This window comes from Scylla paramamosain, chromosome 17 (genome assembly GCF_035594125.1).
Source record: "Scylla paramamosain isolate STU-SP2022 chromosome 17, ASM3559412v1, whole genome shotgun sequence".
NCBI classification, from domain to species: Eukaryota; Metazoa; Arthropoda; class Malacostraca; order Decapoda; family Portunidae; genus Scylla; species Scylla paramamosain.
The window spans coordinates 738,637-757,500 of NC_087167.1; the positions used below are offsets into that span (position 1 = coordinate 738,637).

Genomic DNA, 18,864 nt, shown 5'->3' on the forward strand with positions numbered 1-18,864 from the left:
ACATATAAAAACATACTAATTTTTAACATTCAATTTTATCCTTATATTTGAATTCCAACTTTTAATCACTTCAAGCTGTATCTGAATTCCTTTTTAATTTTGTTGCGGAGTATAAATCAAATACACACAAGGACAGCACATTTCAATTACCTACACCTCTTGTGCAAAATCCTTTATCCAACAACGCCTTAAATACTTTCCCAGGATGGCCCCTTGGTTTTCAATCTCCACGTACAAAATTTATGCATGGGAATGATAAGTGATATGGGTAGGTATATTCTGCACAGGGGCTGCCACGTGTAGGGCACCGAACAGACGTTATCATCCGACAAAAGTGGTGATGGTGGTGATGGCAAACGGAAGAGGAGGAGGAGGAGGAGGAGGAGGAGGAACAAATGAGAACAGTTAATAGCAAAGTCCTTTTCTTTGGTCTTTATAATGAAACACAGAAGTAGGAGAAGGAAAAGGAAGAAGGAGTAGAAGGTGAAAGATGACGACTACGACGATGACACACACACACACACACACACACACACACACACACACACACACACACACACACACACACACACAAAGGACCTAAACACGATACAATTCGAGCCCACAGCTACATAGAAACACAATTTTAGGGCCAACAGCGAAACGACAGACAGACAGATAGAAAAAGAAAGAAAAAAGAAAGAAAAAGAAAGAAAGAACAGATACACAGACAGACAGACAGCAAGAAAGAAAAAATAAAAAGAAAGGAAGAATAAAATGAAAAAAAAAAGGATAAGCTAAGCATTTACACCCAATAAATAATTTAACCCTACCGTTAATTCCTCTCTCCCCCTCAGAAACAATAAAGAGAACACCACCCAATGAAAACAAGGAGAAAATACAAGACAGAAATGAAGGTAAGGCGAAGGAGAGTAAGATGAATGTGGTTTATCTACACAAGCACTGCAACTCCCGCCGGCGCGTCATCCAGCCCAATATAAACAAACTATGGAGGTGTTTACATGGGGGACTACCACTCCTCCACCTCCACCTCCTCCTCCTCCTCCTCCTCCTGTATGCGGATGCCAGGTGCCGCCACTGCTATTCTACCACTACACCACCTTTAAGTTTCCTCCTCCTCTTTCTCTTTCTCCTTTCTGTATACTCCTCCCTCGACTGCTACCATCACCGCCAGCAGTTCTCCTCCTCTACCATCACCTCCTCCTCTTCCTCCTCTTCTGTACCTTTTCTTTTCATCAATCATCACTACCACTACCTCCTCCCCCTCCTCTTTCTCTTTTTCCTCATCAACCACCATCACCACCACCAGTTCCTCCTCTAGTATCACATCCTCCTCCTTCTCCTCTTCTCCACCTCCTTCCTCATCAATCATTATCATCACCACTACCTCCTCTTCTTCCTCTTAGATTCCATAAATATCACAGGTTCCTCCACTAACATCACCCCTTTCCCCTCGACCTCCTCCTCCTCCTCCTCAACGATCACACTAGTACCTCCTCCTCCTCCGTCACCTCTTCTTCCTCTTCCTCCTCTCTAGACTCCTTCAACCATCACCTTCTCCTAATTTCCTAACTGTTTTTCCTTCATAACCTCCCCTTTCTGCTGCTATTGTGTCCTCCCTGCCTCCTCCTCCTCCTCCTCCTCCTCCTCCTCCTCCTCCTCCTCCTCCTTCTCCTCCTTCTCCTCCCACTGTTCTGCTCTCCTTTCTCTATCTATTCTATCTATCTATCTATCTATTTCTATCTATTCTCTCCTTTACCTCCTCCACCTCGCTTTCTTCTTTCTTCTTTAATATGGTTCTTCTCTTTTCTCAATATCTCTCCTCCTTTTTCTCTCCTTACCTTCGATCTTGTCCTCTTCCTCCTCCTTATCTCACCCTTTCTCGATATCTCACCTTTACCATTCCTCCTCCTCCTCCTCTTCCTTCTCTTTCCCCTCCTCCAACTTTTTCTCCTCTTTCTATATTATTATTATTATCATTATTATTATTATCATCATTTTTATTCCTAATCTTATTATGTTTTAATTTCTTTCCTCCCGCTTCGGTTCTTCTTCTTCTTCTTCTTCTTCTTCTTCTTCTTCTTCTTCTTCTTCTTCTTCTTCTTCTTCTTCTTCTTCCTCCTCCTCCTCCTCTTCCTCCTCCTCCTCCTGTTATCATTATGATCATTCATATTCTTATTCTTATTATTATCAATCCTCCTTTCCCTGCTTTTGCTCCTCCTCCTCCTCCTCCTCCTCCTCCTCCTCCTCCACCTCCTCCTCCTCCTCTTCTCTTTTATCGTCTTCTTTTCCTTTTCCTGTTTCTCTTTTTTTTGTTCTTATTCTTATTCTTCTTATATGAATTCTTCCTCCTCCTCCTTCTATTCCACCTAAACTTCCCACACTTATCCTCTCTTTTCTTCTTCATCATATTTCTTTTATTATCCTTATTCTTATTCCTATGATAAGTTTAATGCCACCTCCTCCTCCTCCTCCTCCTCCTCCTCCTCCTCCTCCTCCTCCTCCTACTCCTCTCTCACATCCTATTCCTCTTCTTTATCCTGCTTCTCCTTTTCATCATTTTTATTCCTGTTACAAATATTCCTCCTCCACCTCCTCCTCCTCCTCCTCCTCCTCTTATATTACTAATCTTCTTCCTCTTCTTTATCCTGCTTCTCCTTTTTATTATTCTTATTCCTGTAACAAATATTCCTCCTCCTCCTCCTCTTTCACTTATCCTCTTTTTCTTCCTGCTTCTTTTTTCAATGTTCTCATTCCTGTGATAAATATTCTTCTTTTTCTTCCTCCTCCTCCTCCTCCTCCTCCTCCTCCTCCTCCTCCTCATCTTCCTCCTGTCAAAACAAACCGAGACTCTATACCACTCCTGTCAATCCCCACCGCGAACAGAACTACCTGAAGGAAGGGATACGCAAGATAGAGAGAAGAAGTCTGTAACGTCAGGTAGATGGATAAGATACAAGGGGAACGGAACTGAACGGCTGCTGTCAACTCGTCCACTCACCATCTACATGTTCGGTTCGGGTTGACTGCGGGAATCGGTGACGTCATATGCAAGATCCCTCAGTCACCGCCGCTCCGCTTCCACTCTCACTGGCGCATCGCATCCACCTGTAGGACGAGAGAGAGGGAGAGGTGACAGTGGGGTGAGGAGCGAATGAGAGGGGAATGCTAGTTTGTACAGGTTAGGAAGATGAGTAGGTAGGAAAAATTTTGTTTAGTTTAGTTGGGTTAGGTTTGGCTTGGCTTGGCTTGGTTTAGTTGGCTGATTAGTTAGTTAGCTGGTTGGGTAAGTGGGTAAGCAGTTAGTCAGTCAGGCACTCAGGCAGGCAGACAGGCAGACAGGCAACGAAATAATTAGTTGCTAGTTGGTTAGCTTGTTAGTTATTTAGTCACTTAGGCAGATACGTAGGTAGGTAGAGAGTTACCCTGCACTCTCACTTCTTCACGTACAGAACCCAGTCAACCTGCCATCAAATATGAAAAACCACAACAGCACCACCATCACCACCATCACCGTCACCACTATCATCACCATCACCACTATCATCACCGTCACCACTATCATCACCATCACCACTATCATCACCATCACCACTATCATCACCGTCATCACTATCAGCACCACCACCAGCATCACCACAATCACCACCACCGCCAGCCACCACCACCATCACCACTATCATCACCATAACCAAGCGGTAGCGTCCTGTCGCCTCCCACCTTTAGCAGCGCACACACACGAGAGAGAGAGAGAGAGAGAGAGAGAGAGAGAGAGAGAGAGAGAGAGAGAGAGAGAGAGAGAGAGAGAGAGAGAGAGAGAGAGAGAGAGAGAGAGAGAGAGAGAGAGAGAGAGAGATCTGACACGTGTACCTGATGTGGGTGGTGACCTATCTACGCTATTTCCAGCTAAATATTTTGTCCTCCGCATTCTTTGTTTTATTTTTCTTCCTCTGTTCTATCTGAGTTTTGAACACACGCCTCCACACTCTCTCTCTCTCTCTCTCTCTCTCTCTCTCTCTCTCTCTCTCTCTCTCTCTCTCTCTCTCTCTCTCTCTCTCTCTGTACGTGAAATGAGCTTCGTATGGCAAATCTTAATTACAAAGCCTTTTTTTACATTATTATTCCCAACTATGCCACTTGAATCAGGCCTCTTATTAACATTTTACCCATGTGTGTGTGTGTGTGTGTGTGTGTGTGTGTGTGTGTGTGTGTGTGTGTGTGGGAGGGCGTCTTGTCTCGGCTACTGTCTCTACGGCGTCGTCACAGGTAACTAGTCAGGTCCATTTTCTTTCCTTTTTCTTTTTTTTTTTTTCATCAGGCTTCCCCCGAATCCAATTACAGCGGCTTCTTACTTTTTTCTTCAAAGTCAAAGTGATCTATTAATAGTGAATAGCCAGACGGTACGATGTGATACCTGGTTACATTTTAGAGTAGTAGAATAAGAGGACTGAGTTGTGAAAAGTTGAGAAAATTACAAGGTTGTTTCATTTGTAGATAAGTAGAGCACATTGCGGCTTTTAAGAGTTGATAAATATAGCACCGAGGCAATAAGCTTTACCTTGACAAATATGTTCAAGAAAGCTGAAGAGAAAATAGGAGAGAGTTACAAGATAAGTAAATATTTTAATGTTTGATTTTATGAAGAGGAAAAACATATACTGATATTTATTTTTAAATGTATATATTGTGGCACAAAGGACCAGAAGTACATACATGACATACCAGCAGTAAGACAAAAAGTCAAGAAAGGAAAAAAAAATGAACGTTACAAAAAAAGGACTAGAAAAATCGAAGAGAAAAGAGTTTAGGCATGCAACAAATTACCACCTTTAAGATCAAGACAGCCAAGTTACTCAACGCAACAAACAACAAAGGAAACAGTTTAACATCTTCACGAGGAGTGGTGCTCTCGACGCGTCCACTCCAATATATTAAATGGATTTCACAAACTATTCCAAATTAACAAACATTGGAAGCTTTTATTTTCATTCATTCCTTCTATTCCAAGTTCTGCCCGGCTCGTGTTGACTTGGGCGAATTCATTTCTTGTCAGTCCTCCGCCCAGCTAAGACTCTTTTATTTATCAAAGACAATTCCGCCGAACTCTGTGAGGGCAGCTGCTCCAGTTTTTCCTATTATGAATATATATATATATATATATATATATATATATATATATATATATATATATATATATATATATATATATATATATATATATATATATATATATATATATATACTAACACACAACTCTACGGTTACTGCTACCCGTAGTTCACTATACCTGCAGTAAAAGTCAATTATACTGACAACCATGTTACGGGAATTGTTTGTTGAATGTTCAGGAAAGACTGTTATACTCAATTCTTCCGTGATTTTATTTATATACGAAAGCACGTCAATGTCAACCAAAAATGTCATTTATATTCACACAGCAGACAGTGTCACATCAGTACAAACCACTTGTGTTCAGGCGGGTTACTGTGCCGCTGGTTCAGAATACTACGGTAAAATAGCTACAGCCGGGGATGAATTGCTGGACAACTACAATATTTATGGAAAATTTTGAGATCTAAAGCAGAATATAAGAGCGTAAAAGAATATGAACACTCCAAGATATCGTCACTGTCAGTCCTTGTTATAGGAAAATACACAAACAAGGCAAAAAAGAGTCTTTTCATGCATGTTAGAGGCCGGAGAAGGGTTAAAAATAATGGAAAAGAAACCTAATAATTTACCGTTCCTAAAGAAAAAAGTTAAAACAGAGAAAAGACCCCAAAATGGAGACCAATTTAGTTCCAAAGACATCTTGATACTCCTCTCTAGAGACAGACAGAAGAGAAAGCACCGACTTGTACAGCACTGGGATTGCCTCAAAGCTCATTCCTCTCTCTGACAATCACGGCAGATCCAACACACCTAAGACCAGCAGAGAACGACAAACTGCGTGCTTCTGTCCCCACCTCCACCCAACATGATCACTTCACTAACCTGCCTGCACTTCAACGCCTGACTCAAGGAGGACGGTAAATAATGTACTAAGGTCGCCAAAGTGTCCTTGAGCTCAGAGGTGTGACGCTACTTATCCCACACTCATCCACTCGCCATCTCAAGCCTTGGGCCGGTGTTCTGAAAGGCTTTGTTCTCCCTCCATGACTGTTTTCACAAGATACAGGTTGGCTAGGTTTACATGGGTTTTTTTTTTTTTATCACAGAATTGGTGAAATTATCATGAACATAACGTAAGAAATTGATGGAAGCTGCAAGAACTATATCAATAGAATTATGAAAACACCTTTAAGAAAACCTCCCACTAAGGACACAGTTATGCTTTGTTGGGCTTTCATTAGATTTTTTTCTCACTGAAGGGGTAAAATTATCATGGGATTGTTAGGAGATAGGAAAATAAGGGAAACTAAAGAATTATATCACTGAAATTATAAAAACAACTTGGAAAAATAAAACCTTCCATTAAATCCTGTTGAAAGTAGTGAAGATAAAACGCTCTCTCTCTCTCTCTCTCTCTCTCTCTCTCTCTCTCTCTCTCTCTCTCTCTCTCTCTCTCTCTCTCTCTCTCTCTCTCTCTCTCTCTCTCTCTCTCTCTCATCAGTAATTCTGAAGACATACTGTTGACCTTTCTCACCTCATGAATAACATCAATCATAATTATTTGGGACACACACACACACACACACACACACACACACACACACACACACACACACACACACACACACACACACACACACACACACAGAGCAATCTCAGTAAGAGGGAAAGAGATTGACGCTTTGCCCATGTTTATAGTAGATCAGAGAGAGAGAGAGAGAGAGAGAGAGAGAGAGAGAGAGAGAGAGAGAGAGAGAGAGAGAGAGAGAGAGAGAGAGAGAGAGAGAGAGAGAGAGAGAGAGAGAGAGAGAGAGAGAGAGAGAGAGAGAGAGAGATCTTTTTAGTAGACCATTAGAAGACAAACACGATTAAAAGATGAGAAAAAAGAAATAAGTGTGGATTCATTTTCTCACAATTTTTTTCCTAACCATTAGCATAACTTCAAAGCAGTACTCTCTCTCTCTCTCTCTCTCTCTCTCTCTCTCTCTCTCTCTCTCTCTCTCTCTCTCTCTCTCTCTCTCTCTCTCTCAGTGATGAGGGTGCTCCGGGACATTCCTAAAGCCTTTCTGATTTATGACCGCAATAAAGACTAAGGCTGGAAAGAGAAACTCACAAGCCCAGACCCACGCTACCCCCCTGCCCCTCACCCCAGCCCCGCCCCGCCCCGCCCCCGCCCCGCCCGACACTACCCGGCACCTCGCTCCTAACAGCCATTACCTCCCTCTCCTCCCCCACTCACTTAGCTGCCTAAAACTTTCCCCTTAGGCTTCTACTCTCCCCCTCTCCTACACCCCTTTTACCTACTAACCCACTACCCGTCCTCGCCCTCTCCCTCTCCCTCTCTCTCTCTCTCTCTCTCTCTCTCTCTCTCACACAAAGCCTTCCATCGTTCTTGCTTTAATGTTCTTTCTCTCCTTCTCTTTCTTCACTTTGACTCATTTTTATTCTTCTGTTATTTTTATTATTTTTTTTTACTCATGTTAACTTTTCTATTCATGTCTTGTCGCTTCCTTAAATTGGATATTCTGTCTGTCTGTCTGTCTGTCTGTCTGTCTCACTGCCTCCGAATTCTTACGAGTACTTCTTCTTCTTTCTTTCTTCTTTTCTTTCTTTTCCACCTCCTCTTCCTCTTTCTCCTCCTCCTCCTCCTCCTCCTCCTGTTCGTCTTCCTCCTCCTCATCCGCCTCCTCCTGCAGCTTCTAGCACTTTATCTTTCTTTTCTTCATCATCCTGCTCTTCTTTCCTTCTTTCCTTCCCCCTCCTCCTTCTCCTCCTCCAACTCCTTCTGCTTCTTCTGTTCTCCTTTCCTCCTCATTTATCTTCCTTTCTACCACCACCACCACCACCACCACCACCTCCTCCTCCTCGACCTCAACCTCCTCCTCCTCCTCCTCCTCCTCCTCCTCCTCCTCCTCCTCCTCCTCCTGACGCTTTTTCGTTTTCATTATCGTAATATTTATCCTCCTCCTCCTTCTTCTCCTCCTCCTTTTATTTTGTTTTCCTTCCTCAACTCGTTTCCTTCCCATTTTCTTTCTTTTACTTCTTTTCCCCTCAGCTATTTTTCTTTTGGAAGATCGTCGAACAAACAGGAACAGAAAAAAAAAGAGTCATATTCCTTTTACTCAACCCATTTCCAGTCACTGAGGGAGCGAGGGAATGCGTGCCTGACGGGAGGGAGAGTGGGAGGGAGGGAAGGGGAAACAGACAGGAGAGGGAGAGAGACAGGAGAGGGAGAGAGAGAGAGAGACAGAGAGGAAAAAGAGAAAGAGAGCAGTCGAAATGGTGAATCAGGGGAAGAAGAGATGACTCACGGGAAAGAGGGAGGGAGGGAGGGAGGGAGGGAGGGAGGGAGGGAGGGAGAGAGAGAAAGGAAGGGAGGAATGGAAGGAGGGAGGGAAAAGAAGGGAGGAAGTGAGAGAGAGAGAGAGAGAGAGAGAGAGAGAGAGAGAGAGAGAGAGAGAGAGAGAGAGAGAGAGAGAGAGAGAGAGAGAGAGAGAGAGAGAGAGAGAGAGAGAGAGAGAGAGAGAGAGAGAGAGAGAGAGAGAGAGAGAGAGAGAGAGAGAGAGAGAGAGAGAGAGTGAGTGACAGGCTGACCCAAACACACACACACACACACACACACACACACACACACACACACACACACACACACACACACACACACACACACACACACACACACACACACACACATACACACAACCGAAATAGACTACTAAAATCATTTCCAGTAAAAATAAAAACGAAATAATAACGAAAAAAATAAGATAAAATAATAATAATAATAATAATAATAATAATAATAATAATAATAATAATAATAATAATAATAATAATAATAATAATAACAATAACAATAATAAACAGACAGACTGAGACACATGTACGAGAAACGAGACAAAAAGAGAAAACGAAGGGAAGTGACGCAACGACATTTGGGAAGGCACATGACTAGAACACAGGTGACGGCAGGTGAAGGAGTGACAGGCGAGTGGGGTGGGGGCATCAGGTGTTACAGGTGAGGTGTGGGAGGTGAGTCAGAAATGCGGCGAGGGGTCTTCCTTTTATACCTGAGTGTTGCCATGGTTACCAGCAGCACCACGCTCTCTCTCTCTCTCTCTCTCTCTCTCTCTCTCTCTCTCTCTCTCTCTCTCTCTCTCTCTCTCTCTCTCTCTCTCTCTGTTTGTGTGTGTGTGTGTGTGTGTGTGGGTGGGTGGGTTTAACGTGTTTTAGAGACAGAGAGAGAGAGAGAGAGAGAGAGAGAGAGAGAGAGAGAGAGAGAGAGAGAGAGAGAGAGAGAGAGAGAGAGAGAGACTAAACCCCTCTTTCTCCATCTGCCAGAGCGCTATTTCTTCTTCCCCTCTTTCTTTATTCATTTTTACTCTGCTCTCTGCTCCCCCCTCTCTCTCTCTCTCTCTCTCTCTCTCTCTCTCTCTCTCTCTCTCTCTCTCTCTCTCTCTCTCTCTCTCTCTAGGCATCATCCAGGCCAGAGCTGCCTCGCCGATGAATGGTAGTGAGGCGACTGAATGAGAATATTTTTCCCCCCACAACTGCAACTCCGCGCAATGAATGAAACCTCGGGGTGAATGAGCTAAACCTGCCTTAGTCTTGAGGAGGGGATTAGTATGTATGTATGCCTTGCCGAAAGTGTGCAGTGTTTTGTTTTTATACGTGGCGAGTGATTTTCTGTGTTATTCAGTGTTTATCTTTTTTTTTTACGTTTCTATTCAAATTTGTCTTATGATGAGTGTTAGTTTATTGTTTTCAGGCATTTTTTCGTTACTTTTATTTATTTTAATTTATTTGTGTGTGTTTAATTATAAGAGTATCATATAATATGCGAGTATTTGTCATTTTTTTTTAATTAAGGTAACTTTTTTTCTGACTCTCTCGCTCTCCCTCCATTACCATTTTTACTTGTATTTGTGTTTCAAATTAATGACATCTATCTATCTATCTCTCTATCTATCTATCTATCTACGAGTATCTACGTACCTACCTACTTATCGATTTATATCAAGAGACAGATTGACAGACAGACATATATACAGGACATCATAACACTGAGACACAAGGAGAGAACAAGGCATTTAAGTCTTCACGATCATTAACACTCAATATTCCTTCGTTAATGGTGAAAGCATATAGTCATTAAATTAATACGTAAGCAAGTCTATTGCGTGTGACTGGTACAGAAGACCACTGCGCGAGTCATGCACAGCTGTGTATATCTAGATGGAAAGTTAATCCGTCATGCAAGTTGATGAAAGACGGGTGAGTGATTTTCTATTGGAAGCTTTAGGTTGGGGAGTTTAAATGGAAGAAATACGAAAAAGACAAAAAAAAAAAAGCCATGTTTCTGATTTTCCTTGATAAGCTTCATTTTTATTTTTATTTCTTTGGTGAATAACTAGATGCCTTGCAATTCCTTTGTGACGAAAAGTATCTACCATCCTAAACTTCACAATAAAATCCTTCAGTGACATCAAGAACATTATAAATTTGATGCCCTGGTACTAAAAGCTATTAAAGAAAAAAAAACGCGCTGGGAGGGGCCCACTAAAGGTATAGGAGTTAATTCCTTAAGAGAACGGTCGAGACGCAAGCCCAAAAGTACATTAAGAAGTGTCTTGAAAATTCCATCTTCAAACATTTCAACTCACAGGTCCGAGGAAACAGAAAAACAGACAAAGAGTTCCAGAGGTTACCAGATAAAAGGATGAAAGATTGAGAAAACTGCTTTACTCTTGCATTAGACAGGTGAACAGAATAACGATGTGAGAAAGTAGAAAGACTAGTGGTGCGAGGACGCGGGAGGAGGGAAGGCATGCAATTATCAAGTTTAGAAGAGCGGTTCCCGTGAAAATGGAGATAGAGGATAGCTAGAGATAAAGCCTTGCAACGAAGAGAGAAAAAGGTTAAAAACGATCACTTTGGGGAGAGGAGTTGATGAGGTGAAATACTGCTGTTCTACCTCTCCATTTCAACAGCAGCCAGGCTCACTCTTCCAACAACAGCTTCTTTCCCGTCCAACACTCTCCCTTCAGACTACATAACTGCATAGCTAGAGTGACAACCGCCATTACTTTCGCTACAGTGTGTGTGTGTGTGTGTGTGTGTGTGTGTGTGTGTGTGTGTGTGTGTGTGTGTGTGTGTGTGTGTGTGTGTGCTCTGCAATTAATAATTCACGGTTCTATTGATATGCACACTGCCACACGCCAGAACATTTTATATATACGAGTTAGGTTATGGCCGAACGTTCGCTGGCTGCTCCCTACAACCTCTTTAACACACACACACACACACACAGAGAGAGAGAGAGAGAGAGAGAGAGAGAGAGAGAGAGAGAGAGAGAGAGAGAGAGAGAGAGAGAGAGAGAGAGAGAGAGAGAGAGAGAGAGAGAGAGAGAGAGAGAGAGAGAGAAACAGAGAAACAGAGAAACAGAAAAACAGAAAAACAGACAGACAGACCGACAGACAGAGACAAAGAAAGACAAAGACACACAAACACACACACCCATGCAGACAAAGCACAGGCAAACAGATCCAGCAGGTCAGGTCCTCGTTCAATCCGGGTCGGCGTGTCACTCGGCCCTAATAGTAAATATAATAAGAGGCGCCGCGAATGACGAGGTTTGCATGAATCTTGGCGCGAACCTGAGCTGGGCTGTTTGAGGCAACGGCGGTGCTTCCTGACGATACGAGATAGCTGCTGTTGTTATTGTTGTTGTTGTTGTTGTTGTTTTGATATTATTATTATTATTATTATCATCATCATCATCATTGCCATCATTATTTTATCTAGTTTATTTCATTTATTCATTAACTTATCAAAAATTTTAATAACTGTTTATTCATATACCTATTTTATTTTTAAGAAGGTTTCTGCACAAGACCCACAAAAAAATGGACAAAAAAGTACAAGTCCCTTAAAAAGACAGCCCGAAACCAAGTCAAAAAATTACATGAAGTGTCTTGAAACCTCCCTCTTGAAGAACCAGATACAGTAATGAACCCCTAATGCTGTCAACCTACCTACCAACCTAACCACAAAAACGAAGGAGAACAACAACACATACATTACTAACACTTCCCCAACAGCAAATACCCAGTACTCCCATTCAAAAGTCCGAAAAAAAATGCCGCTTTCATTATCGTCTTTGTAACTGTTGCTATTCTTCGATCGTCATCTCCAGGAAAGCATATAAGGAAAGCAATCAGTCTTGTTACTGTTGGAAGCCTTCGATAATCTCTAAGAAGGCACCTGAGGGAAGCCATCAGTCCCAGCCAGGTGTCGCGGCGTGTTGCTGCGGGAGTCACGCTGAGTCACCACCTCACGCATTCCTTCCCACCTGAAGGTCACGAGTCACAAGGAAGCGATGGCAGAAAATTCCATGAGTAATAGAAGCGAGAGAAGTTATGGCAGTAAATATTGGTGAGGAACAGAAGCGACAGGAGAAAAATTCCATGAGTAACAGAAACAATGGCAGAAAAATTCCATGAGTAACATAAGTAAGAGAAGCAATGGTAATAAATATCGATGAGTAACACAAGCGACAATATAAAAAAATCATGAGCAACTGATTCAACTGGAAAATTTTTAACTAGTAACACACGTAGGAGTAACAGATAGGAGTAAAAATTGACGACTACCAGAAAAAGAAACGAGAAACACTAAATAGTAACAGATACAGGAAAAAGCAATACTGGTAAAATTCGACCATTAACATACATAAAAACCACGAGAAACAGGACGAGAATCAATGAATAAAAAAAAAAATCATGAATACCAAACATATACAATCATGAGATACAGCAGAAGCAATAGAAGTAAAAATCAATACTTAACATACATAAATACCATAAATATAAGCAATATACAATTTGCATCAGCGACAAAGAGAACGGAAAACAGCAGTGGTATAATGAACAAGCAGCGCACATAACAACAACGCAGAAGAAGACGCGGAAAAAGAGAGTAATGTCTGAGCGAATGATTGTCCATGTCCTTTGATTACACAACTCTTTTAGGGAGCTGTGCGTTGTGCTGGCTTTCTTTTTCTCTCTCTCTCTCTCTTTCTTTCTTTTTCTTTCTTAAGAGAGAGAGAGAGAGAGAGAGAGAGAGAGAGAGAGAGAGAGAGAGAGAGAGAGAGAGAGAGAGAGAGAGAGAGAGAGAGAGAGAGAGAGAGAGAGAGAGAGAGAGAGAGAGAGAGAGAGAGAGAGAGAGACTAGCGGCTACTTTAAAAAGATTTCCGCAAGTGTCAAATTCTGCTCGAATGAAACCATTTTTACACATATACGCGCTCACACACACACACACACACACACACACACACACACACACACACACACACACACACACAGACTTGTGTGTGTGTGTGTGTGTGTGTGTGTGTGTGTGTGTGTGTGTGTGTGTGTGTGTGTGTGTGTGTGTGTGTGTGTGTGTGTGTGTGTGTGTGTGTGTGTGTTATTCTTTTTATCAGTGAAGCTCTTAAGCTTTTTTTTTTTTTTTTTTTTTTTTTTAGCGAAGCCTGGATCTGCTATTTTTTGCTCCAGCGGACGTTAACTTATATTCTGCATGAAAAACGGAAGCGAGCGGGAAATTTTTCAAGTCTGATATTCTGCAGCATTTACACACGATATTATTCTGCTGACTGGAAAAAAAAAAAAAAATGTTCATAGCAATAAAAAAAACATTAATTAAACATCTCATTTCTTTTACAACTCCCTTTTCTTCCCTCGAATTCCTTGCTTCTTTCTTTCACTCCCTCCCTCCCGCCACTCTTTCTCTTACTCCCTATATGTAATTACTTTTGAAACAGTTATACACAGCAAGCCTTCAATGGTCGTTTTCTATCGAGTGAATTACAACGTAGGTAGCACTATTGTCTATTTACTTATTCACTTTTAATTTTTATACTGGAAGGAAGCCAAATAAGAGCACAAGAAATGGTATCGTGGAAAAACCTGAAGTTGCTGCTGCCAAACGAAAATAAAGGAAGAAAAAGAAACATTTCGGAAAAAGAGTTCAGTTAAGTTCCGGTTGAAGTTACAATACTCCACCCTTCGGACAGTTCAAGTCACAGGATGGGGAAAAACAGAAAAGGATAAAGAATTCTAGAAATTATCAGTGAAAAGAATGAGAGAGTGGAGGTACTGGTTAACTCTTGCATTAGTGGGACGGACATAAGTCTTATGAACCCGTACCTCTTATAAAAGTATAATATGAAATACCTTCGCCATTACTGTGCCACATACATTACATTACTGTAGCTTATAAACAACAACCTCACAGGGGTAACCGATCTAGTGTTCTTTGTCCTTCCCTTTGTCAACGAGTACGGGACGACCCACAGACAGCAGGTGGACGAAATATGTGATGAGCATTCGCCTCACCCCAGCTGTCAACACGGGGTCCACGGCAGGTGATACGAAGGGACACCCAGCAGCCCCATTACTACTGCAACACATTCCCGGGAGGCACAAATACACAGGCGAGGCGAGGCGAGGCGAGGCGAGGCGAAGCGACGGGGGAACTCAACGTGTCATTTGTACTTGGTGGATTTGCTGGCGGCTTCCCTTCTTGTTTCGATTACGTTGGGGAGATACTGCGGCCTTTCAAAACATCAAACACACACGTACACACACACACCGAGGAGGCCTGGTTCAAGTCACGGGAGCATTGCATATAGGTGAAGCTCTTAAAATGTAGCCTTTGTTCGTCTGGCAACAAGTATATACGAGATGTAAGCCGAGGGGTTGTGACCGATGAGTTGTGGCTTCGCTGTCCCGATGTGTGTCGTCTGTGTAGTCTCAGTCCTACCAAATGATCGATACATATGAGCTCTGAGCCTTTATTTAATCTTCGTTTAAATCTTCCCTTTGACTCAACAGTAACAACCTGATTACAGGGTCTATTCCAATCGTCTGTCATCTATTTGAGAGCCAAGTTCTTCCCATCTTTTTTAATATAATTTCATAAAGACTGATCCTATTCCTTTTAGTCCTATAAAAGTACTAACCCACAAGCAAGTATTGGCAAGGAAGAGAAGTAACTGTTTAGGTTAGGTACTAAAATAACACAGCGCAATACCTGCATGACAAGTTAACAATAATGAAAGTAAAAACCTACCATGCATTACAAACAGTGCGTAACCAGAACACAGTGGACGTAAACAAGTGGCTATAGATAAGTGATCCGTATTCAGGGAAGGTAATTTAAATGACAATCTCCAAGCCATTATCAGAAGTAAATACATAAAAACCTCGTGAGTAAACCTAACAAACAGTACATAACCAAGACTCAGGGAGCCACGGATAAGTGGTTATAAATTATTCATATTCAGGAAAGGTACTAAAACAAGACTCTTACCTACATCAAAAATAAATAAACGGAGTAAAACGTAGTGGACATATCTAACAATACACAGCCAAGACACAGAATCTATATATAAATGGCCATAAATAAGTAATTCATATTAAAAAAAGGCATAAAAATGGCAGAGTTAACACTTGTATAAGAAATAAGAAGCATGACGCCTTCAGGATACAGTAAACGCAATATAAACAGAGCTCAGGGGCTTTGTCTTTCGCAATATTGATTACGTGTTGCGTAACACATAACCTACACCAAGCTGACGCGGCTGCCACACGCGTAGCGGAGCAACTCGGGAGGCCGCAGTGGAGAGGAAATTTCCCAAGCATTCGTTACCCTTTGTCACGAGGTAGTACAAGACTCCAAGGCCACCATGACCTAACTTTACCTACCATTGATACTAGTGAGAGTTTATAATAAGTATAATACCCGTCCGTTCGTAGTGACCATTGAGAAAATTTATATAACTGTAGGTCCATAAAAGAGCAAAGACTCAATGGACTCCAACTTCTAAATATGCACTGTATTGATTATTCTCATTATGTGTAAATGTAAACCACCTAATATAATATCAAAATATCAAAATATTACCGACTGTACTATAAATCCTGTAAATTACTATACTGTCATTTAAATTACCTTCCCTGAATACGGATCACTTATCTATAGCCACTTGTTTACGTCCACTGTGTTGTGGTTACGCACTATTCACCTCTAAGGACAGAGATTTAAATCCAGTTCGTTATTTTACCATAAGAACACCACCATAAATCCTGTTACTACAACTTACCCTGAGGAAAACAATTTAAATCCTGTTAGTGCTATTTATACCAAGGCCAGCACGACTTTACCCAGCCATGGTTCCAGTGACAGTTTATTAAAAATATTATGAATCATACTTCTTTTATTTACCCAAAGATCACCACTATAAATACTATTCACTCTAAGGAATCTGCACTATAAATACTATTTCCCCTAAGGACTATGCACTGTAAATCCTGTTAGTGCTATTTATCCCTAAGGGCAGAAAGACACGACTTTACGTACCAGTGATTCCAGTGACAGTTTACTAAGGACTCTATACTGATCCTGTTATTCTCAAGGTCATTCCTCGGTAACATTCAGATTAATGTGCAAATTGCTCGCATGAATACCGAAAAATGAGAAAGAAAAGGATATCAGGCTAATATTATCTTCTCTATTACACAGAACTATTTACGAGACTAGTATAGAAAGTGTCTATCTGGAAGAGTTGGAAGTGATCATAGGAAAACAGTCTACCATTGAAAGGGTTAATGGCAAAACACTTCAGAAAGCACAACCGCACATTTGTGGCAATGAAAGGTCGCACATTTGTGGCAATGAAAGGTTTGAAGAATGTCTTCACTTATTTTGCTATCAATAACTCTTTCATACTTATACACTAAACTCGCACCATATAATTTTAGGTTATAAGAACGTAATAGCATATGAAAACAAGAGAAAATGCAACAAGCCACCGCTGCCACTACTTTTATGTACGAGTTAAATTCTGGTAGTGAGTATAGGTGACCAAAGAAACACGGTGGTAATGCTGATGCGTTATATTAATGAAATAAACTTTACAATATGACAAATATGTGGCGCTGCCCACGTGTCGCATGTCTGCCACCGAGGCCAGGCGGACACGGACTACGTATGTCCGCCAGCAAGGCTGGGCGGACACAGACTGGGGTGGTTGCTGGCCGGGTCAGGTCACGGCGAGGGCTGGCGTCCGGAAGACAAAGGGTGTGAGGGTTGACCTCACCCCAATGTGGTGATAGGCAGGCGACCGGAGGCTGGCGTCAGGTCCCAGGGGACCGGAGAATGGAATGCAGGCGGCTGGCGAAGCGTCCCGCCACAATCAGGCCTCATTGTGGCATTCCTTGTATAAAACATGCCACCTATCATCTCATCCATAAATTTGCTTAACCTTCTTTTACAGCTTCCTACAGACCCGGCACTAACCCCCTCATTACTACTACATCCACACACCACTCTACCAGCCACTAGGTTATGGGGAGCTTTCCTGTACAGTGATTTGTCGCCCTTGGTCAGTAGTTCACTAATTCAACTAGCTAGCGTAGCGTAAAAAGGTGGTGTAATCAATCATAAACGTTGGCGTAGGGCAGGTACCGTCACCCTTCCTTGCCTCGACAGATGGAGTACACTGGCCACTTCTTTCTCCGCCACCTTTGCGTTCCCAGTCACAGCCATGCAGGACTCAAAATAAGACTGGATGAATCTCAGAGTGGGCGGTTTGTGTCAGAAAAATTCCGGGCATGATCAAGATTCGAACCCTTGACTTCCTGCATGATACTCAAACGCGCTACCGACTGAGCTAATCCTACACCGTCTTTAAAAGTTTTCCTTAAAGATTCTTACTCGTACTGCCGTGTCTCTATATTCCATGATCTTTCGCATCCCCCAATTATCCTATATTCTACCTTTCTTCCTTTTTCTTTCATTTCTTCCTTCTCCCTTTTCTTGTTAGTAGCATACTCTCCCTTCTTGCGTGTTTCATCTCCTTTTGGTGTTCCTTGAGTGGCAACAGTAACCCCCCTCACCTGTTACCTACAAAGGCACACACGAGGCAGAACAAACAGTAACAAATCGGTTCACTTCCCCACGTTCCTATTCCCAGTCCTCTGTCACAGCACTAATGCCACTCCACACACTTCTGAGGCAAAGCTGTCTGGAGAAAAAAAAACTCTAAAAAGGGAAGGAAAGTGCCAGTGACGGACGGTAATTGACAGCAAGGTGTGAGCCAAGCCACCAGGGAACAACAGCTGATACTAAATGCAAACTTTCTATACTTTTACCTGTTGTTGATTTCTCTTATCCCGACTGACAGTTCACGCAGCGCTTCGTCCAGAAATAGCGCATTACTGTTGCTTCTGCAGAAAAGGGAAGGGAAGAGCAACTGTTTCTATTCTGATAACTTCCCTTGACGTTACGGTAATTTCTAGTCGAGAGAGAGAGAGAGAGAGAGAGAGAGAGAGAGAGAGAGAGAGAGAGAGAGAGAGAGAGAGAGAGAGAGAGAGAGAGAGAGAGAGAGAGAGAGAGAGAGAGAGAGAGAGAGAGAGAGAACTGGCCTTGAGTTAGCCGATAACATAAACTGGTAGACATACACAACGCACTGTATGATGATGATAATAATGATGATGATGATGATGAGCAGGAGTAGGAGGAGGAGGAGGAGGAGGAATACAGAGGAGGAGGAGGAGATGGTGGTGGGGAGGTGTTGATATCGATTCCTTTGTGTTTGTCTACCAGTAAAGTTGACAGCTGCTCAAATATGGATGGGAGCACCGCACTTTCACTTTCCCTGCACGCTGTCTGGCTTACGTGAATGAAATT

General features: G+C 42.2%; 1 protein-coding gene across 12 annotated transcripts in view; it reads right to left on the reverse strand.

The window, feature by feature from the left end:
- The window catches only part of LOC135108286 (cAMP-regulated phosphoprotein 21-like), a 143,562-nt gene that overhangs the window by 83,749 nt on the left and 40,949 nt on the right, over positions 1-18,864 (reverse strand). For all 12 annotated transcript variants that reach the window (XM_064019077.1, XM_064019079.1, XM_064019076.1 and 9 more), the window contains one exon: positions 3,002-3,108. The gene's annotated coding sequence lies outside the window, so the exon portion shown is untranslated. The remainder of the gene's footprint in view (positions 1-3,001; positions 3,109-18,864) is intronic.